At 35.5% G+C, this 23,678-nt stretch overlaps 1 long non-coding RNA gene across 1 annotated transcript; it reads right to left on the bottom strand.

Moving 5' to 3' along the window:
* Positions 1-7,193: 7,193 nt before the first annotated feature.
* Positions 7,194-23,647, bottom strand: LOC137204087 (uncharacterized). Its single transcript, XR_010933416.1, has 3 exons — positions 23,388-23,647; positions 8,266-8,414; positions 7,194-7,281 (listed from the first exon to the last, which is right to left on the bottom strand). It is a non-coding gene; the product is annotated as an uncharacterized lncRNA (long non-coding RNA).
* Between the last annotated feature and the right edge of the window lie 31 nt (positions 23,648-23,678).

The raw sequence follows: 23,678 nt of genomic DNA on the forward strand, positions 1-23,678 counted from the left end.
TACATAAAATAAATAGGCTTACCATAAATCTACCATAAATAGGTTAAACATAAATAAATTTGTAATAAATAAAATCTCAAATCAGTGGAGCAGCTAGTAGGCATACTTTATAGAATGGTTTGCACAAAATGGAAGGAAAGTTGATGTATTTGTTACTGGCCTAGTTAATGTTACTTATATTATTTTCTATCCTTGCAACAGCCCTTTGATGTAGAATGTAGTATCCTTATTTTAATAAGACATTAGGGTAAATATGTTTCTTAAATGGCAGCTACATAGCTTGTAAAAAAATGAATTAAGATTCAAATTTAGGTCTATCAGACAGCAAAGGCAGTGCATCTTATATGATACTCATTTTAATATTTTGTTCATGATTTGCACTGGACAGATTGATTCCATAGCAATGTGGCATGGCACATGGTATACCTTGGGCCCCATGTTTATTTCGAAGGATCTAACTCTCTGGGAAAGCACCAACTTCCTAACCAACAGCCCAACTGCCTGTCCCCAGTTACATAGAAATCAGACTCCCCAGGAGAAAGAAAACAAATGTGTGCAAAACAAACAAAATCAAATAGCAAAGAAACAAATGCTGATTTCTATTGCCTTTGCTTGACTAAATAGTTTAGCCAAAGCGAAATGCTGCTTTCAGTTCAGGGCACATATTGGGAATAATTAAAGAGTTTATAATCAATACAAACACTACTTCCATTCCTATGATTTTTTTCCTCTCAAATGTATATGTCTCTTCCTTGCTCTGCCACTCCTTGGTAGCTGAAAAGTATATTTATCAGTATGAGCAGCTGTTTTTTGCTTAAATTAACTGAACCTTCTTGGTTTCTTCTTTCAAGTTTAGAAGACATGATCTTTCTATTAAGTTTGAGCCTTTAATTCAAGGACATTCTATGCTCTTATCTTACTAGCTAAAGAGTATTATGAAATCAGTCACTGAATTATTAGTTTTCATGTATAACAACTATAGAGAACTATCTGTTTTAGAAACATGATTCATAATTGTACTGTTTTATTTTATATTTCACAAAGATGAAGTTGATTCCTGCCATGGTTGAATGGTAAATGTATAATAACCTTCCTGAGAAATCAGGATCCTGTTCAGCAAGTGGTCCAGATTTCACATGTTATAGATTTAAGAAATATGCTCAAATTGGCTTTTGCATTTCATTCTGTAAGGAATATTGATTCTTATTTAACTTAAAGTTGATAATTACTGTCTGAACAGGCAAAAAAAATTGCATTTTATTGTTTGTTAGGAGAATTGAGCAGAATGATACTGAAGTTTGGACATGAATGTGGCTATGAGTTTGGAGAAGGTAATATTACTAGGCAAGTAATTCATAAAAGCAGAGCACAATGCAACCTTTGAGGAGACTGACTGTTGTGAACCAAAACTGAATAGCTCCAATGTTCCCAAGTTGCTGCTTTGGAAACATTAGGGGTTTAGATCACAAAAATGGCATTTTGAAACAAATTTGCCTTTATACTCTTTGGTCATAGCCTTGAGCTATGAATCATTTTCCAAGCAACATTACAAAATAAGGGAAATGTTCATCACATGATGGAAAACAAAATATGAAATGAGTGGAATGATAGGAAGATGTGCATGAAAAAAAGCATCAACACATTGCTTATAGCATGTTTTATGGTTACTCTTTTCTATCAGTGTATTGTATAAACATATAGATTGGGATATACCCCCAAATGTTAATAACTATGATACTTTAAGGAGAATAATGTAACAAAACTGATGGCTGAGAAATGATGTAGCAAAAGGAAGAAGAAAAGAAATCACAACTGGGGTAGGGTCCTGGTGGGGAGGTTTCCTCATGAATTCCCTGAACTGTACGTTTACCATCTCTGAGTTACACCCTCTACTTTTTTCTATCCCTCTTAATTGTCCTGGCTGTTCTCCTCTAAATCAGTGCCAAACTTATGTTATCAAATATAGGGGAAAAAAGGCAACATGAAATTGCAGCTAAAGTGGAAAAATGCAAAACTCATAGAGAATAAAATGAAAAACTATAATAATTTTGGTAGGTTGTCCATATTTACCTACTGACTGTTTGATAGATTAACTCAGAATATAATGGTCTTATTTTTAGTTCTTATGCCAACTAACTCTTGGGCAAATTGTATAACATCCATCAACTTCAATTTTTTCATCTGTTACACTTATGGTCCCTGAATTTCCATCTAGTGAAATATTTTATAAAGTTTTCAAATAACTCTATGGATTGACATTGATATGAAGTGTGATGCATATTATGGAAAACAGTACAAATTCTAATCAAAACTAGTAAGGAATCTCTAAAATGATAAACTAGGTGATAAACAGACATCCCTCTCTTGTTTCCCTTATTTAAATGTTGCTGAGAGGAAAAACAGAGGTGAAATCTAAATTATACTCTCAAGATAGTAAATTTTAATCAGAAATGATTTAAGACCTTACAGAGACTAGAGAGGTGGCCTAAGAATAAATAAAAGAGAAGAGCAAATAATGCTAGAAAAAGTAACCCTGATGCCATACATTTCCCTTATATAAAATTTTGCTCACAAATTACACAGACTGATGGATGGGTTGAGATAAGAATCTCCTAAATGGGGGCTTCCCTGCTGGTGCAGTGGTTGAGAGTTCTCCTGCCAATGCAGGGGGCACGGGTTTGTGCCCCGGTCTGGGAAGATCACACATGCCCCGAAGTGGCTAGGCCCGTGAGCCATGGCCACTGAGCCTGCGCGTCTGGAGCCTGTGCTCCGCAACGGGAGAGGCCACAGCAGTGAGAGGCCCTCGTACTGCAAAAAAAAAAAAAAAAAAAGAATCTCATAAATGATTCTATTGTAAAACTAGACAAATAAAAATGAATACTGCTGACTAAAATTTTTCTGAAAATGAAGAAAAATTTTATTTTTTGTATTCATTAGCTGTGCTTTGATTTCTTGAGTGTGACAAATATTTACGGCATATCGAGTCTGGACATATTTTGAACATCATATATATGATAAAATGTTCTATTTTGAAATACTGAGACATTTATAAAGATGTCAACACCAACTACATGGTCATTAGTTGTTCTCCATGAAATAGTATTCAAATCCTTTAAGAAAATATGTCTGAAAAAATACTTGTTACAGGAAAATAAGCTTGAATATAATAAAAACACAGAAGGTGCTTCATCATAAGCTCAGTTAGTGGTGTAGCTTAAGACTGTCAAAGGCAAGAACAACTGTCCAATACTATCCCATTGTCCAGCCCACATACTGCCAAACTGCACTCATTTCTATATCCAATTCCTGCTCTGAAGTAGGGACTAGAAATCATCATTGTCCTTAGGATACCTTCATATAGGTGGACTCCCAGCTCTTCCGTTAAAGTGTCCTTCAATATTGTCTTGACCTCTATGGTAGGGAACGTTTAGGCCCCATCTGCTATCAGATTCTTTAATTTTCAGTAAGCTTTGGTATTATTTTTGACTTACCCCAATCTGGGCTGAAAAATCAGATTATTCTCGGTCTCTAACATACCACAATATCTGTGAAGTTGGTGAAATTTGCTACACCTTTTTCAAGGTTAGATTGCATATTGAGTTTTCTCCATTGTCATGTATTCCTTGTATTTTATTGTTATATTTTTATTCTTATGGCTACACTAACCATGTACTATCTTTACCTCTAATATACTTAGAGTAATATATACAAACAAAAGACACACACATACACATTTTTGTTGCTTCCCAAATTAAATTTCTCATGTGTTTATCTTACTTTTCCAAAAGGGCTTCTAATCTCTGAAACTTAACTTGTGAGTTCATCCTCAGAAGCATATAGTGAAACACCTTATCTATACCACTTGCAGAAAAATAATAATAGTCAAGATTCATTGAATGTAAACTTGTGTGAGGATGTCCAGTTGTCCTGTGAAGTGAGCGAGGCTTTGGTTAAGTAAGTGGCTGGAGGTCAGAGGCCAGCAAAGGCAGAGCGTGGTTTTGAACATGGTCTGTTAGACTTCAAGCCAGTACCTTTCCCTGATTTGCAAGTATAAATCTATCATTTTGTATTATTCTGTGTATAGGTATTTACTTCAGTTGAGAGAATCAGAAATCTACAATTTATATCAAATTTAACATATATATATATATATATATATATATATATATATTTGTGTGTGGTGCGTGGGCCTCTCACTGTTGTGGCCTCTCCTGCTGTGGAGCACAGGCTCCGGACGCGCAGGCTCAGCGGCCATGGCTCACGGGCCCAGCTGCTCCGCGGCATGTGGGATCTTCCCGGACTGGGGCGCGAACCTGTGTCCCCTGCATTGGCAGGCGGACTCTCAACCACTGCACCACCAGGGAAGCCCAACTTTTCAATATTTTGTCTTGTCATTTTTCCTCAATCATTGTGAATGTGTGCTTCAGAATATATGGTTTGTTCAATGTGCTGCATGTTTGAACTTGATCAACAGTGGACAGCCTGTTGGCTGTGTGCGTGGTTATCACGCATGTATTGCACAGATGAGTGCTCCACTTACCTGCAATGTCCAAGTGTTAGTGAAACTGTGACCAAGGTTTACCTCCAGTCAGATACAGAAGGCTTTGCCCTTCATTTCCCTTAGCATAACATTTCATAACACTGTGTTGGGAAAAGACGGACATTTAGAAGAGGACCTTGGCTTCTGAGAACTCAAATCTAGGAAAGAAAAGACAAAAATATAGATAGGTTAGGGGATAAAACAAAACAATAGAACAACAACAGAAATACAGTAGAATAGTATTGTACATGCCCTGGGGAAAAAGGAATCCCTCTGCCACCCTCTTATTCATCACACCTTTGCCTTGAATATCTATCTCAGAAGCGTTTGACACTTCTGCTCTATTCCCCCATAAATCTCCTGATGTATCCTACTCCTGGACACAAAAACTACCGCAGAAGTTCTTAGGAGGCATTCCTGATTTGCTCGAGGCAATATTTCCAACTATCTACTTCGAACTATCATTTGAGTCCCAAGGTCATCGAAGTTATTATGTTCCACCTGTGAACCACCATCCTAAAATAAATACATAAATAAAATTTTAGACTAAACTAAATTGATTAAGCAAACAGTCCATCTTTGTCAGTCATCTTCGGTTTGGTAAACCACCTGGAAGTGTTTACCTAGCCCTGATCTACCTACAAAGGGCTGTGATTCATGGGCACCAGGCACCTTCATGTACATCAGATTACATCACCCCGCTCTGATGAGGACCTCAGCTTCCCCCACTTACTCTTATGAATGTTTTTGTCATAACAGTGCCTAATTTCATTATTATGCCTTAAAACACAAGCACCTTTTTAAAACCCATTTGTGTAGCAAAATATTGCACAGGGGGTGACCCTCAAAGCTCTCCTACTGGTCTGACATAGTAGATATTCCTCCCACAGGACCCTTTGTGTAAGCCAACTGTGTTATTTACCAAAACATATCAAAATGTTAATTGATCTGAATTTCTTTCCTTTGCAAAGTAGGCTGTTTTTGAGAACAATAATTAGTTTCATCCATCCTTTTAATTTTAACACCAAGCCCAATGCCTTTCACATACCAAGTACCCTAAAAAGCTTGTACTAACTATACCTGGAATGAATTTAGACAGAATCATCCATCCTACTGGTATTTCAGAGGGTCCTCTCAATTTTAATTTTTGGTTGTGATTTCTATACATTATTTCCAAAATCAGTGACAACTCTGTGCTTTAGTGAGAAAAATTCTACTGTAAAACCCCCAAGTTTTACAGTAAACAGCTGTGCAAAAGGCAGATCTCTGAGCGCAGTGAATGAGCTGCTCCTGGGGCTTTGCTTGCAAAGCTGCCTACCTTTGGTACACCCACCTCCTGTGTTTTCACTCCACTTCTGATTGAGATGCGCCAGCATGAGCTATCTCCTCTTATTGATTCCCAGCATTTAACAATCACACCACATAGCTTGATCTTGTTTTTCAGTTTTCTGTCCAGCTTGTAGACTTCAGGACAGCACATGCTGAAACTGACTATCAGTGACATAAACATAGCTTCATTCACAAGCGACACCCGTATATATGCTATGCTCTGCCTTCTGAAATTGTGTTTCTTTCTCACCTCGTTTTTAATATCATTGTTAAACTCACTCATTTGGGGAAAAATATGAGCGATTGTAGTGAGTTTATAATGTTTCCTAAAATACATTGCTTATCTCATACGGTAATGTTTTTTGAGGGAGAAGGGGGAGTTTTCAATGAAGATAATCGTTATATTTTTAAGTGTTTTGAATAAAATGACATTGGAAAAGATGTCTCCCTCATAAAGAGTCTGATATCTATTGACAATATAACCTGAGGCTGAGAAAAAAATAATTAATGGGCTTTAAAAACAAGCAAGCAAACAAACAAAACAGCCAGAGTTACTCATTAATGTAGCAAATACTAGCTAACTCTTTCCAATTAGTTGTGCTACTTTGCTAAGTTTGTAGCAGAGATACAGTGCAATCATACTTCCATTTCATTTTGCAATTTAGAGATAGTGTAAAAGGTTCTCATGGGGTGCAGAGAAGCCTCCTGGACCCCTGCTAGACTCACTCCCCTATACCCTGCTATTTCCCAGTCCCTGCTAGAGTCCCCTTCCTGAATTATGCGTGGTCATACTTCCTAGGACTCTCCTAACTTTCCATTTTCTCCAGTGTCACTCACCTTTCAAACTGAAATTCCTACTATCCTAAAGGACTGAAGTAAATCCAACCTCTATGCCATCTGAAGCATCAACGTTAGTCACCACGAGCATACGTAAAAGTGTGAAACTGTTGTGGAAGTCAGCAATCTTTCTCAGGTGTAAATTCAGAAAATGCTCGTCTTGAATGCTAATATTTCATATAATAAGCAGATTGAAGATACGGCACTCATCAAGGCAAACTAGTGCAACTAATAAGATCAAACAAGTATGGCTTGTGTAATGCAATAAAAATGCAAATTCATTTGTCTCTCATTGTACTTACTTAGGGGAGGAAACATTTATCCTGCCTCAGATGAAATATCGGCAAGCTCTGTGAATTTACAGCCCAAAACAAGATAAACAGGTAAGATATATTCCCCCTTTAGTATCTCTGGATTTTGGTTGGTCAGTTAAAGACAGCATGATTGGAGTCAACTCTTCGTTAATCTCTTCTGCCATTTGTAAACTGCTGTTTCAGACCATACCTGGGTAAAGGCAGGGCGAAGCATGGTGAAAATCCAAATGTTCTTTTCTTCATGTCTATGGACTGTCAGCTCTAGGAAAGATATTTTAAAATTTAAATCATTAGTTTGTAATTCTCTTTTGAAGTGTGTCAAATATTTGCTAAAAAAAAATATGAAATAGATTATTTCAAAGCATTAATTGTGCCAAACATTTTATTTAAGGGAAAAAAAACATTATTTTTTCCTTTTACATTTAACAAATCTTTCCCTTATTTTACTGTCCTCCACTCAACCATTTTTTTCCATTTTCTTTCTCTTCATTGAATTCTGTTCCTGACCTCTGCTGCCTTTGGTGCTCTGGCCTTTGTTCCCTCAACTAAAGAGTCACTCATTTTCTCTGAGACTCTTTACCCGTGCGTAGAACTCACTGGCAGTGGCCTGTGAGGAGGCTGAGAGATGACTTGTCTGACTGAAGCAACAGACAAGACAAGCAAGTCATAATCGAGTGGAACTAAATCAGAGAGTGTCTCAGAAAAAATGAAAAGAGCTCAGATTTAACAGACAGGCGATGAGAAGCCATTTTATACATTCTAAAGCAGGAAAAAGTTTAAACTTCTTAGATATGAGACAGAACTCATTTCTGAACACATTTCTTTCATACTTATGAAAATTTACTCTCAGTAATGATGTTCAAGTTCTGGTAAAACAAAGATGTTGCAGCATTTAAGAAATACTGAAAAGAAATCAGAGAACTTTTATTAATAATTTGGTATGATGCCTAATGAAAATTTTAAAAGATGCTGTGATATGAAGTAATTTATAGAAGGTAAATGCAATTCCCTTATGTTGATTGTAAAACATGAATTATAAAATCTGATATTTTCTTTTCTGTTTTACTGACATTTCAAAGATATAGAAGATATATTTATGAGTTATGAGTAATTATGAATCTATTCCTGCAATTAAATAAGCTTCTCCTGTCTCTTCTTTTTCTGTGACTGTAAAGCACACAAATTTACATAGCCATTTATTTCACCCCGAAAAACTGACACACACATAGACACATACATCTTTACCTAATTCGGTTTGAAGCATCTCATGTTGCACTTGTTTTCTTGCCAAAATCTTATCAATGATATGACTAATACTTTTTCCTATAATCTTTAGGAAAATTTGAAACAATTTAGTCTTCACAGTTGAGATTATCCCTCATTCTTTCTGTGTCCTGTTAAAAAGAAGTACAGTTCTATATTTCAGTAAGAATTCTGAGATCCTGAATAAAATCACATTATTTCAATTTGAGCTTGATTTTTTTTTTGTTTATAATACTGGCTACTTGTTTATTTAATTGGTTTTCATTATTAAAATGTATTGTGATGTAAGTGTTCTAGTAAATGATAAAAAAAAACTGTAGCTCATTTCTGGAATATTTTTCTCATATAGGTGAGAATTATTTGAGATCTATTGCAAAAGTGGAGTGGTTAACCTTACATAGGCAGGACAGGCATTCATTTTTACAAGAGGGCATATGGGTACAGTTATGGGTCCAGGCAGAATGAAAGATCTAATGATGGCAAGATGAACCATTTCCTTTGGTTGCTTCTCCTTCCTTAGTGACATAAGTCAAGGGCATCATCTGTGAGTATGAAAGGAAGAGACTGTGATGGAGATGTAAAGAGACAAATCCTTTTTGAAAAAGGAAGAGTGTTTTTACTAGAGAAAATTAGAAGATTCATTCACCCATAATGAGAAGTTGTGGTGATAAATTTAACTCAGATAAGTCAGAATGGTCAGCACTTCATCTTGAAATGCTCAAAAACAGACATTGAGTAAATAGAGGTAGCTTTCAAGAGAAATGTAACAGAGAGAGAGAGACAGACAGACAGACAAGGGAGTTGAAGGTGTGTGCAAAGGAATGATTGATTTTAGAAGTCTTGGAATCCTATATGGAAAAGGAGGAATGAGAATATATGAGGGAGTAGATGGGCAGGACCTCAATGGATTGAATGTCCTTGTAGGGGCAAGGAATTTTTAGAAATTTATTTTAATTAACTTTAGCATGCCGTTTTAATTTTTATTGACTTTTAGCTATGACTGCATTCACTTTCTTATTTCATTTCTTCAGTGATTGCTCTAGGAATTGTACATTATTAGCTTATCATAGTCCACTTAAAGTTTCTATTATACTATTTCATATAAAATAAAAGAAACTTGAAACAGAGTATTCACTCCTCTCCCAGTATTTGTGTGTGTGTGTGTGTGTGTGTGTGTGTGTATTAACCGCTGTCATACAGAGTTATAATATTTGCTTTAAACAATTATATGTGTTAAATAAATTAAGACAAAAATGTGTATTAAAAATATTTTCCCACATTTTCCCTTTCTGGTGCTCTTTATTCCTTGCTACAAATCTGAGTTTTCGTCTGGTGTCAACACTGCTCATACTGAAGGAATTCTTTTAATGTTTCCTGAAGTACAGGTCTATTGGTAAAAATGTTTCTCAATTTTTATCTCTAAAATGGCATTTTGCCTTATTTTTGAAGAATATTTCTTCTGGATAGTATTTACTATCCAGAAGATTTTCAGTCATTAATTCTTGAAAAAATGTTTTGCCGCATTTTCTCTTTTCTGGACCTCCGTTAATACTGTCTGAACGTTCACTGAGACTCTCCTCACTTTTCTTTTCAAGCTTTTATTTTTCTATCTTTTCTGTGAATTAAATGATGTCCATTATTCTATCTTCATGTTCACTGATCCTACCTTTTGCCATACTTAGCCTGATCTTAAGTCCCTTCAGTGATTTTTTTAGTTCAGATGTTGTAAATTTTAGCTCTAAAATGTTCATTTGTTCTTTTTTTTTTTTCTATTACTCTGCTGAGATACCTCATCTGTTCCACAATCATAATGTTGTTTTTTTTTTTAACTGTTTAGACATTTTTTAAAAAGTTACTGTAAGGTTTTATCTGCTAATTCCAGTATCTGGATCATCCTCTGGTTGGCTTCCATTGAAAGTCACTTATCTCACTTCCAGAAACTATAGTGTGTGAAAAATGCTAGAAATATACAACCACCACTCTAAAAATCCTCTGAAAGCAGTGTCCTAGGACTTTTGCTGGTAAAGATCATAATCCACACTAGTGTTGAAGAGGTGATGAGTTGAAGGGTTTGGGTCATCAGAGAAGAGTAGGATTCTTGAAGATATGTAAGGATTAGTCCTGATGATACCGGAGAGAGAGTTGGATAATCAGGACTAATTATCCTCTCTTTCTTTCAACTGCATTTTTACCCAATATTCCAATATTCCAGAAAATGTACTGTTATAATTCCCAATGACTAACTGACTGCATGACATGGAAATTACGATCACACTGTCTGACTAAGTAGCTAAAGCATTTTAATCCTTAAGCAACAAAGACCTTACTCTGATGTAATTGCCTTTGGTAGGAAAGAAAAGAGGACTTTGTGGGAGAAGCATTATTTTCAAATAAAACCAAAGTAATTTGCTTTGAGAAAGTTACACACTGATGTACAAATTGAAAAGCTTCAAAAGTACAATTCAGAACATATTTTGATGGAAAAGATTAAATGATTTTTTTGACGTTTTAAATTAGGTTACCTAATTTGTCTGTTGTCATTTTCCTTGGATACTTTGCAATCTTGTCTTTAAAATAGAGAGGGAAATAGGTTTCTATACTTTTTTTCTTTCAAGATCAGCTATTGTAAAAATTTTATATAAATTTCTATGTGAGAGAGAGATAACACATTTGATTTAAACTCATGAATAACATTTTATTGTATTTCAAATACTAAATATATTAAATAAAACATACAGTCATAGTTTTATAATCTAGAAGTTAATTTTATGAGGTGGTATATATGCTTAAGTTTGGAGAATATTATTCAAGTTTGATGCATATACATCCAACTTTATATAATATACAAATATGTATATAGTTGTCAGCTTTTAACAAGCCCACATACTGGTTGATGTAATATGCAAAAAAAAAAAAAAACTTTCTTACAAATGTATGAAAAGGAAGAAAGTCCCTTACATTAGAGAGTAGAAAACATAAATGAAATTTTAAGCCATAATTGCTTACTTTATGAAAGAAAAATTATTTTTAAAAAATTAACATTGGGCTTCCCTGGTGGCGCAGTGGTTGAGAGTCTGCCTGCCAATGTAGGGGACATGGGTTCGTGCCCCGTTCCGGGAAAATCCCACATGCCACGGAGCAGCTGGGCCCGTGGGCCATGGCTGCTGGGCCTGCGCGTCTGGAGCCTGTGCTCCGCAACGGGAGAGGCCACAATGGTGAGAGGCCTGCGTACCGCCAAAAACAAAAACAAAAACAAAAAACACAAAAAAAAAAGAGAAAAAAATTAACATTATTTCAATTTACCAATGGGCTTTATATCTGTTTCTAATTAGAAATGTGTATGCCTGCATATAGTATTATCAATGTATGTATTTTTATGACTAAACATTTATGATTTCCCTTATCTGAAAAATGTTGGTCCTATATTTCTCATTACTTCCCTTGTAAACTGTAGCAAAGAAACAAAATTAAACACTTCAAAACTTTAGATTTTATTTAAAGAAAATACATTAAGTCACTCTGTTTAAATGACTGGAGAAATGTAAGTAGATGCTGTAAAAGTGGGCAAAGTTAATTGTTAACCTTTTAAATGAAACAAAATGAATGGTATTATTAATATTTTTAATGCCTATCATAACCAAGAGAGGTATTGAAAGTATTTAACAACTAGCCTGCAATAGCATCAACCAATAAGAATCAATCTACCATCCAATTAACATGGACACATGAACCAATCAGAGAAGACTGGTAAACAGGCTATACTGGTGTATGAGGTGGAATATCAGTCCAATAATTACCATAAGATAGCTACTCTTTAGAAAATAAGTGCAAAAAGACCAGAGAGCATGCCCAAGAAAGTAACCCCCTTTGAGTAATTATTTTTAAGTGTAGAAAGATAGAAGAAAATATTTAATGGGAATAATCATTCCTAATAGTTCATATTAAAGTTTAAGGTTTTGCTTATTGGATTCTCAGGATTTCCAGGTGCCTTCATTTATACATATATATTATGAATTTTGACTTTTTAAAAATTGCCTTCAGACTTCCCTGGTGGCACAGTGGTTAGGAATCCGCCAGCCAATGCAGGAGTCAAGGGTTCAAGCCCTGGTCGGGGAAGATTCCACATGCAGTGGAACAACTAAGCCCATGTGCCACAGCTGCTGAACCTGTGCTCTAGAGCCCATGAACCACAACTACTGAGCCCACGTGCCACAGCTACTGAAGACTGCACACCTAGAGACCCTGCTCCGCAGCAAGAGAAGCCACCGCAGTGAGAAGCCCATGCACCGCAATGAAGAGTAGCCCCGGCTCGCCACAACTGGAGAAAACCCACACACAGCAACGAAGACCCAACACAGCCGAAATAAATAAGTAAATTTATTAAAAAAGAATAATATTGCCTTCAACTCTCATGCACCTCAACCCTCTGCCACCCCCAAAGCTAGACCTTCTTATATGACATCGTGCAGGATACACTTGCTCCCTGATTCTGGAGTGCCACCTTACTCATTTGTTCCCAGTTGTTTTTTTTGTTTTTTGTTTTTTTTGCTGTACACGGGCCTCTCACTGCTGTGGCCTCTCCTGCCGCGGAGCACAGGCTCCGGACGAGCAGGCCCAGCGGCCATGGCTCACGGGCCCAGCCGCTCCGCAGCATGTGGGATCCTCCCGGACCGGGGCACGAACCCGTGTCCCCTGCATCGGCAGGCGGACTCCCAGCCACTGCGCCACCAGGGAAGCCCCCCAGTTGGTTTTTCATGTCTTAACCATGTTAAACTTTTGCCTCCATATCACAGTTCAATATATCCTGAAGCATATATCTGTGAAAGAGCAGAGTACATGAGTTGATAGTTTTCATATTCAATGCAAGAATGATTATGCCTTTCACTCTGAGGAGTTATTTGTAGAAACTGCATATTTCCCCAGTCCTGCATGGGTCATAGAGTAAAGGAACTAGCTTCTGCAGCAAAATAAAGTATTTACCCACACTGCTTCTGACATTCTGGTTTAGTATATGTCTTCTTATAAAACTGATAATTTTGGATTTGATTGAGAATATGTATTTTTTCAGTCTCCTTTTAAAGTGACTACCTTTCTGGAAAAATTCCACTCATTATTCACAATTACTCAAATGTACCAATCTGAAGATGTTATTTATCTCCTTAGTGATGCTGAGGTGCTTCTTATTTTGTGTTTGCATGGTACTTTGTAGCTATCTCTTACTTCAGTTGTCCAATTGTCATAATTGTTCACATGTCTATCTCTTCCACTATTCTGTGCTGTTCTGGATGGAAGATTACATTGCCTATTTATCCTTGCACACCCCTGTCTGCTGCTGTATGAATTAGGAAAATCAAGACCACTATACTTCTCTTTAAGACTCACATAGAAGTACATTCTGAGAGGAAAAAGTAAAGACAGAATGTTATTTATATATTTGTGGAAGAAATTTTTAGGGATACATGGAAACCTAAATACTGAATCATTGTGACATGTATAATTGAAATTTCATGACTATTTCTTATTTCATTGGTATGAAAATTTACAAAGATATTTTTGGGTATTCAAAGGGTGAGCTATTCAGCATTGGAAAAAGACATTCTAGCTAAAACACAACAAAAATACGTAGTACAGAAGCCTGAAGAATGTAGAATAATTGGTTGTCTGGATGTCAGTGTAGTTTTATGTGCATAAAACAGCCTGGTCTTTGTTATAATGATACAAGAAACATCAAACTGCAGTAAGACAATCTCGTGACATGGTTTAGTTACCTGAGATCATTTATTATTTGGTCCCCAATATTGTTATTGTTTGCTCAGGGGAACTAAAAATTAATTACTCCAAATTCAAATTTAAGGAATAAAAAATAGAAAGCTGAATAGAAATAAAAAGATTTCCAACTACTAATAATGTAGTAGGTATTCATCACATGGGTCATGTTTAACTGGTAGTGCTTTTAAACTATATCATAGAGAGATATTGCCATGTAAGCATTTTATAGCAATCAGATATTTTCTGAATGCTCTTAGTAAGAAAAAAGAAGGCAGAGGAGTGACAATTTTTTTTTTTTAAAGTTTGCATTTTCTGATTGTGGGAATTTGTAAGAGTAGCTGACCATTGAAATTGGAACTCTTTTTTTTAATTTTTATTTATTTATGGCTGTGTTGGATCTTCTTTTTTGTGCGAGGGCTTTCTCTAGTTGTGGCAAGCGGGGGCCACTCTTCACTGCGGTGCGCGGGCCTCTCACTATCGCGGCCTCTCTTGTTGCGGAGCACAGGCTCCAAATGCTCAGGCTCAGTAATTGTGGCTCACGGGCCTAGCCGCTCCGCGGCATGTGGGATCTTCCCAGACCAGGGCTCGAACCCGTGTCCCCTGCATTAGCAGGCAGATTCTCAATCACTGCGCCACCAGGGAAGCCCAAGAAGTGACAATTTTAACTCATCATTTTACCACGATGCTTGAGTCTTATTAGTGGTCTGTCAAGATAGTTATGATGTACAATTACTATTTAACATTAAAGAGTGTATTATCAGGAAAAAATAGATGCAAAAATGTATTTTTAATAGAGAGAGAATAGTACTTAATATCATGAAAGATATGACAGATAATAAGTAACTAGCATATTTTTTGCTTTATTTTAACAGTTGATGTAATGCTGTTTCTTCTTTAAGGTAGTGAAATTCACTGTGTTAGTAATCAAGACCATTATTAAAATTACAGCAATGGGCTTCCCTGGTGGCACAGTGGTTGAGAGTCCGCCTGCCGATGCAGGGGACACAGGTTCGTGCCCCGGTCCAGGAAGATCCCACATGCCGCGGAGCGGCAATGTTATGTAATGAACTTCATTAGTGGATAATATATGTCAGATTATACATATACACGCATATATACCTATATAGGTATTACTTTAAAAACATTTATATTTTACTGTCTCTCAGTAGTACTGAATGGCTTCAAAGATTGAAAAGTGTTTCTGTTTTTTAAGTACTTAACCAGAAGGTAACTTCAGCATTGATGAGAAATAAATGTGCTGTAATTTTCCACAAGAACCTGACTGCATGATGTGAATTCAGTGGATCCATCAAAAGTCTGAGATTTCTAATGGTTGGAAGCACAAGCATAATTAACTGCTAGAAAATCTTGCTAAATTAGGGTAACATGAAATATTTTTCAAAACAGAGAAAACCATATTATATGAAAAATATATTTTGACTTATAAGATATAAATGCATCTTTGGAATAATCCTCATTTTCTTGTTATGCAAAAGAAAATATCTAAAATTATACAGAATAAGAACTAAGCTATCAAGCCATGAGGAGACTTGGAGGAACCCTAAACGCATATCACCAAGTGAAAACATAATCTGAAAAGGCTACACATGTATGATTCCAACTATATGACATTCTGGAAAAGACAAAACTATAGACACAGTAAAAGATCAGTAGCTGCTAAGTGTTAAGGGGTTGGGAGGAATGAATAGGTAGAACACAGAGGATTTTTAGGGCAGTGAAACTACTCTCTATGGTATTATAATAGAGGATACATGTCGTTATACATTTGTCTGAATTTATAGCAGGTACAGCACCAACAGTGAACCCTAATGTAAACTGTGGACTTTGGGTATTAATGATGTGTCAGTATAGGTTCATGGGTTGTAATAAATATACCACTCTGGTGTGGGATGTTGATGATGGAGGAGTCTGGGTGCATGTGGGCAGGCAGTAGATGGAAAACTCTGTACTTCCACTCAATTTTGCTGTGAACATTTTCTTATCAACTAATGACTTAGTGATCAAACTGTGCAGCACTTCGTGCATTCTGGATTTTAAAAGTTTTTTATTACACATTGTGTAAAATCTACCACTGTATGAGTGGAAATTAAGACTTCATGTGCTTTTTATACATGGTAGTATTTCTTCAGATAAATCTCTCCTATAAATTAAAAAAAAAAAGGGGGGCAGGGAAAGGTTTCCAGAATGGCAGAATAAGAAGCTTTATCATCCTTCTCCGAGCTCTGCCTCGGTGCTTTATTTTGGGCATGCATGACCAAGAAGTTGGGGTCTCATTTTCCTCCAGCTTTCAGTCTGAGACTGGTTTACTTTATGAAGGACAGGCTACCTACTTTTCTCATCCACCCAGCCCCATGACACAGAACTCTATGGCAGTCAAACATGGTCAAAAAGATTGTATTTCCATTTTTCTTTCAACCTCACAAAATAGATTTTAAAAAAAACTTTTGTTAGAGGCAACAGAGGACATTTCATAATGACAAATGTGTCCATTCATCAAGAAGTAGCAGCAATTATAAACATACATGCACCTAAAAACAGAACCCCAATATGCAGGAATCAAAAAAGTCTTGCATATTGAATTCACTTCCTTGAAAGAAGTGAAGGAAGATATACACATTCAACAATCATCATTACAGACATCAAAACACCCACTTTTAATAATAAATAAGGCAATGTGGTAGAAGATTAACAAGGAAATAAAAGTCTTGACAACATTATAAACAAATAAGACCAAAAAGACATCTATAGAATTCACCATCCAACAACAGCAAAATACTCATTCTTCAGAAGTGCTAACTGAACATCCTCCAATACATACCATATACTAGAACTTTAAAAAAAAAGTATAAATGTATATAAAGAGATTGAATTTCACAAAATATGTTCTCTGGCCAAAATGGAAATAAGTTAGAAATCAATAACAGATGAATATTTGGGAAATTCACATATATGTGGAAATTAAACTCACTTCTAAATAACCAGTGGGCCAAAGAAGAAATCATAAGGAAAATTAAACAATATTTTGAAGCAAATGGAAATAAAAGCACAACATACCAAAAATTATAGCATAAAGGGTATTGGCCTTAAGAGGGATTTATAGCTCTGAACATTACATTAAAAAAGAAGAAAAACTACAAATCAGTGAATTAACCTTCCAATCTAAGAAAATAAAAAAAACAAAAATCAAACTAAACTCAGAGGAAGCAGAAGGAAGAAAATAAATGAAATAAAGCATAGAAAAGCAATAGAGGAAATGAATTAAACCAAAAGCTCAATTTTATAAAAATCAACAGATTGAAAATTCTTAGGTAGATTGACCAAGAAAGAAAGAGAGGAGACTCAAATTACTAAAATCAGGAATAAAAGAGGGAAATCACTATGGAACTTACAAAGATACAAAAGGATTATAAGGTAATGGTATGAACAATTTATGCCAGCAAAGCAAAACCAAAGCAGAGAACAGAAAATCAGCACATAGAAACAGAGCAAATATTTGGACATTAGAGTTAGGCATACAGATTCTCTTCTTTGTTGCCTATTTCTTATGACTGCTTAGGGAAACTACATGTAAAAATATAATTTTTACTCTTTGAAAATTTACACCTCTAATTTTCTACAATGACCAATATCACCACTCTGCTCCCTCTACAGTTTCATTATTGCCAAACTCACATATACTAGCTGTTGCTAGATGGACTTAAAGTAGGGTAAATATATAATTCATCCCTGAAGCCAGGGCATTTTGGAGTGTGTTACAATTAAAGGGTAACAATGACAATCCCAACCACACCTATCAGCAATGAGTTTTACAGTAACTTAACTGTATAATCATTGGTTGGCAAGGATGATGGAAATATTTATTTAGGCAGATTTTCTGATGATAAGAATTAATATTCTTGAGTACACTGCAGTAGACCTTGAACCAACTTAACCTCTATCTTTCCAACTAGAAGTCAATTACTGGAGCAAGCCCGTGCACCAAGTTGAGTCAGGAAGCATTACGTTAATCTTATATGAAGCTAACAGGAATTTATATACACACTTGATCATACAAAACCTTAAAATAGCACTTTATCATCCCTTCTACTTGAAACAGTCATGAATTTAGAATCTATCAAACTCATAGTATATGTCATAGACCTTTATGCTGCAAAATTGGTGAAAGCAACAAAGTATTTCTTAGCTTTAGCTTCAAGTAAAACTACCTTCTATCTGCTAAATGCCAGGAATCTTTGAAATTCCTAGAAAGGCCAGAAGCTCTTTTAAGACTGCATAGAGTAATATTGTTTCTTAAGAGATCATTTTTCACAGTCCTGAATCCCCCAGCTAGATGATGTTTTTTCCAGCTAAAAGCAAGTTTTTTCTTTTCTAATAACATTTTCCAGACCTTGGAATTAGCTCCCTTTAACTAAATTTCCTTTAACTGATTGTACTAAACAAGGCACAATGAGGACAAAACTGGACCTTACACAGTCATATATGGTTTGTACATAACGTAAGACACGTGTAAGATAAATAGAGCAAACCTTTTCTTTTCTCATACATAGCCGATGCTTTTTTTTTTTTTTTTTTCTTTTCTGGTACGCGGGCCTCTCACTGCTGTGGCCTCTCCCGGTTGCGGAGCACAGGCTCCGGACACGCAGGCTCAGCGGCCACAGCTCACGGGCCCAGCTGCTCCGCGGCATGTGGGATCTTCCCGGACCGGGGCACGAACCCGTTTCCCCTGCATCGGCAGGCGGACTCTCAACCACTGCGCCACCAGGGAAGCCCAAACCGATGCATTTTTCATCCCAGAAGTTCTGCAATGTGTTTTAATACCTGGTTGCATTTTTCCAAACACACTTTTTAACTAAGCTACAGCTGCAGAGCTTAAAAAAACAAAAATAAAACAAACAAAACTCTCCTTGAAAATGGCAGGTGCCAGGGAAATGGGGGGGGGAGGAATTAGAGGAAGGTGGTCGAAAAGTACCAATTTTCAGTTGTAAGATAAATAAGTACTTACGGATGTAATGTACAGCATTATGATTACAGTTAACACTGCTGTATGGTATATATGAATGTTAAGAGAGTAAACCCTAAGAGTTATCATCACAAAAAATTGTTTTTCCTTTTTTTTATTGTATCTATCTTTGTATTTCTCGTATTTTTCTTTTTATTGTATATGAGATGATGTATGCTAGCTAAACTTATTGTGGTAATCATTTCCCAATATATATAAGTCGACCCATTATGCTGTACACCTTAAACTTATACAGTGATATATGTCAATAATAAAACTAGAAAAAAAGAAAAAAGACAGGTACCTATTTATAACCAATTTTTATTTCCCCTCCCCTTTTTGTGTTAGATAGGATATCAATTGTGAAGACTTTTTTTGTGAAAATGTGCAAAATTACTGGTGTTTGTAAAGAGATAGACATCTCTTTCCTGTTTGATGTTGTAGTTAGCTGGTGATAACAACATTTATTGTTGGACTTCATGTAGCCTAAGTGTAAACCATCAAAATAAGTCTGCACTAAATATCTTTTATGATAGGAATACATTTAATATCCTAGTTTCAGAGAAGAGCAGGGTCATGTTTACTACTTTGTGACTGACAAACACATTGCTGAAATAAGTGAAGTGCGATTAAATATTGCTCCGTGCTTAATATTTCATTCATTTATTGTATGCTTACTAGATGCTAGGGACAAAATTTTAGGCACCGGCTGTATGAAGCCAGCCACAATAAATAACATTTTAAGTAGGGAAACAATAAATGTGTATATAAAACTACAGATGTAGATATAGATAAAGGCATAGTGATAGATATGTTTAGGACTAGACATAGAATATAGATACAGATGTAGATAGATATAAAACAGAGACAGGACTGTAGATAATATTGAGTATAAAGAGCATTAAGTCAGTCTAAGAAGTTGGAGAAACATGGAAGCTAGTTCTATTATGTTGATAATTTTCCTTTTCATAGAAATTTCATAGAAATTTTTTGTTCACTATAAAGCTAGGGTTGCCAAGTTGAATTACCAAAGAGAATTTCTAAGAAAAATTACAAAATCTCAAAGAATAAATGAATCATCTATATAAACAATTGTCTGTTTTTTCAAATGGTTCAAAGAGGGTGTCCCTGCTTACTAAAAAGTGGTTGTGTCTTCTTTTGCCTTTCAATTACTTAGGCTTTATTATACTTTATATTTGTTTATGTGTTACTCCTCTCCCTGCTTCCAAGCCATAGGAACTTTTTGTTTGTTTGTTTGTTTGGTTTTGTTTTTGCGGTACGCGGGCTCTCACTGTTGTGGCCTCTCCCATTGCGGAGCACAGGCTCCGGACGCGCAGGCTCAGCGGCCATGGCTCACGGGCCCAGCCGCTCCGCGGCATGTGGGATCTTCCCAGACCGGGGCATGAACGTGTGTCCCCTGCATCGGCAGGCAGACCTTCAACCACTATGCCACCAGGGAAGCCCCATTGGAACTTTTTAAATTTTACATTTCCTTTGTTTTCAATCCTACCTTATAGCTACTTCAGTACTGGGCAAAAGTTTTATACTCAAGAAATATCTGATGAATATGTAATCAAAATAATTTTAATTCAATCTAAAAATTTCATTACTTGAAATGTAGGGAAAAAGAATTCTAATAAACTTGGAAAATAGCACATATAAAATTGAAGTTTTCAGCAGTTATGGAAAATATTATTCTATGGAAATATTAAGGGTGGTGTAAATTTAGAATTAATTTTGAGCCGTCATTTTACGTAAGCCAAGAAGAAATATTTAATTACATAACTATCAGCAAAAGTCTATTAAAGGTGTCACTTTCTTTGATCTTGTATTTATTATCACTGCACTGATAATTGGGAACTATATGAGATTTTAAAGGTGTAACATGGGAATTCTCACAAATTAGCTTTTGCTGTTATTAGTGGCTCAAGACCTTTCCAATGGTATTTCTCATACACTCAAAGTGAAATCACTGCTTATTTCAACAACATGATTTAGTAATATCTCATGATTGTTTTATCAATTTTTTAAAAATTGTTCCTGTAAAATTGAATATTGGTCAGACCTTTATGGTTAATTATAAGCTTTAATATCTTGGCAACTTAATGAATTAAAATAATATCATGCTTTCCTTAAATTCTTTGAAATTGAATTTATGATCTATAGACATTTGTAGAATGTGTGAATCTCTGACATAAGGATATGTGTAAAAAATGTTATGCATACAGTTATATGGTAAAATAGCAATAAAAATTAAACATTATATTTCACACTTAAAGATTGGTTTCAACACATGAATTTTAACATTGATCTACTACAAATTAATAAATTCCACGGTAGATTTAGATAAAATCTAAATTGTTTTAACTGGACAAAATAATCTAAACTTCATGTAATGAGAAAACATTATTATATAGAATATTTGAAAATTGAATAGAAACATCTGACCATTTTTCCACATTAGAATATGAATTTCCTGTTTAAATAACTGAATATATGTGTATATATATATATATTTTTTTTTTTTTTTTTTTGCGGTACACAGGCCTCTCACTGTTGTGGCCTCTCCCGTCGCAGAGCACAGGCTCCAGACGCGCAGGCTCAGCGGCCGTGGCTCACGGGCCTAGCCTCTCCACGGCATGTGGGATCCTCCCGGACCAGGGCACGAACCCGTGTCCCCTGCATCAGCAGGCAGACTCTCAACCACTGCGCCACCAGGGAAGCCCTGAATGTATTTCTTATTTTGAGAGATTAAGTTTTCATTTTCTTTGTGGATTATGTAGAGAAATTATAAAAGGATACAAGAGGATTTTTCCATCTTACTGCTATCATAGACCCAACTAGTCAAGCATTTAATAGACAGATATAAATAACAACAAAAAGAGACAAAATGTTTTTTTTTTAAATTACCAGAAACAAATAGACTCTAGGAAGACAATGCAGAACAGTCAAAACCTCAACCACTCAATCACTATGCACCCATGTCCTAGCTGTCCAGGACAACTGCCCATAGGATTCACAGCAAATGGAGCAGCTGGACAATGTATCATTCCTCTCTTGTGTAGGTATCCCTCTCTGTTCAGCCAACAAATTGACGATGCTGCATTAAAAAAATTAATAAATAAAAAGTAAGAGAACAATTTTTGGTGAGTCACCAAATTTTTTTCTGCCTCTTGACATCAGACTTTTGCTTAAGTACAGGTAAAGTGTCAGCATTTAGCTTCCTACATGTAAATTAAATAACTGTATGTTTGAGTAGAAAAGAGATAATTTGTTATTTAGTGTTTAATAAATTCCCATCCTACTATATAGAACACAAATATATATAGGAAAAAAACCTCTGATGTCAGAAGTTTATATAAATGATAACGTAAATAAATCTATTATGAGGCAGAGAGAGAAGAAACCTGTATAGAAAAGAAGTAGAAATTGTGATAATAAATGAGGAATATGTATACATGTGTTTATGTATTTATATATATATGAATATGTATAAATATATCTTAAATATATATAATCAATAATGAAAAATTAAAGCTCTGAGAATACATTTCATTCTGTCCACTGATTAGAGTAACACCTATTCTTGTGATTTAAAATATAATTCAAATACACCCTCATGACTATAAATTTATTTTAAACATTTTAAAAATAAATCACAAAATTGTTTTATGAGACAGTATGCCATCCTAAGCCACCATTTAGTGACTTAGCCCTGTGATTTGTATATTTAATATCACAAAATATTAGATGAAAACCTAGCATGGTCATTGAGTTAGTTACCCAGAAATTTCATTTCTATATTCTGTTTGAATAGTGTTGCTTGCTACTTTTGTCTGTAGCAATTCCCTAGAAGAGTTTTTTTTCTTTTGAATAAATAAGAATTTTTTAAAGGATGCTGAAAATTATTTCCAAAGAGGAAAAACAAATATTAAAGGAGTTTAGCTACTCCCATTGAATATTTAGGCATGAAAAATCCAAGGGGTATTTTGGGAAGACAGCCAATATGTGTAATAAAGAAAATGGGAATAATTAAATAGAAGAAAGACCTATTAAACGATGAATTTTATGAATGACCTACGTAAACACACCGTAGCATTCTAAGAGCACAGTTAAATTCTTGGGTTTTATACTATTTCTGGTGATCATCTTCTCTCTAGATAAACAAAAGTTGATAATATAATGTTTAGATTTTGATAGTGGGATTCCACATAGCTGGATTTCATATATTATAATAACATGAAAATTTAGCAGAAACTCATCAATATAACTGCGACTCTGTGATAGAATACATCTTCTTCTTAATTACACTTACCACGAGCTGTGCTTTAAGTCAGCAAAGCAATTGCCGCAAATCTATTTCTAAGGCTGCATTGTTTTGAGCCTCAGTTCCTGTGTTCACGTTGATAACTGTGCTGCCTGAGAACAGGAAGTCCTCCTCTGCTGCTGCTTGGAATTGCTCTAATTTGTTCTGGTAATGGGTGCCAGATGTCAGAGTATAAAAGAAAGCTGGACCAGGCAAATAGATTGCCGTTCTGACCTTCTATTGAATCCCAGACGTCTTACCCTCTTTTGTCTTCTGTGAAAATCAAATATTCACAAACAT

Source organism: Pseudorca crassidens, chromosome 12 (assembly GCF_039906515.1).
Source record: "Pseudorca crassidens isolate mPseCra1 chromosome 12, mPseCra1.hap1, whole genome shotgun sequence".
NCBI classification, from domain to species: domain Eukaryota; kingdom Metazoa; phylum Chordata; class Mammalia; order Artiodactyla; family Delphinidae; genus Pseudorca; species Pseudorca crassidens.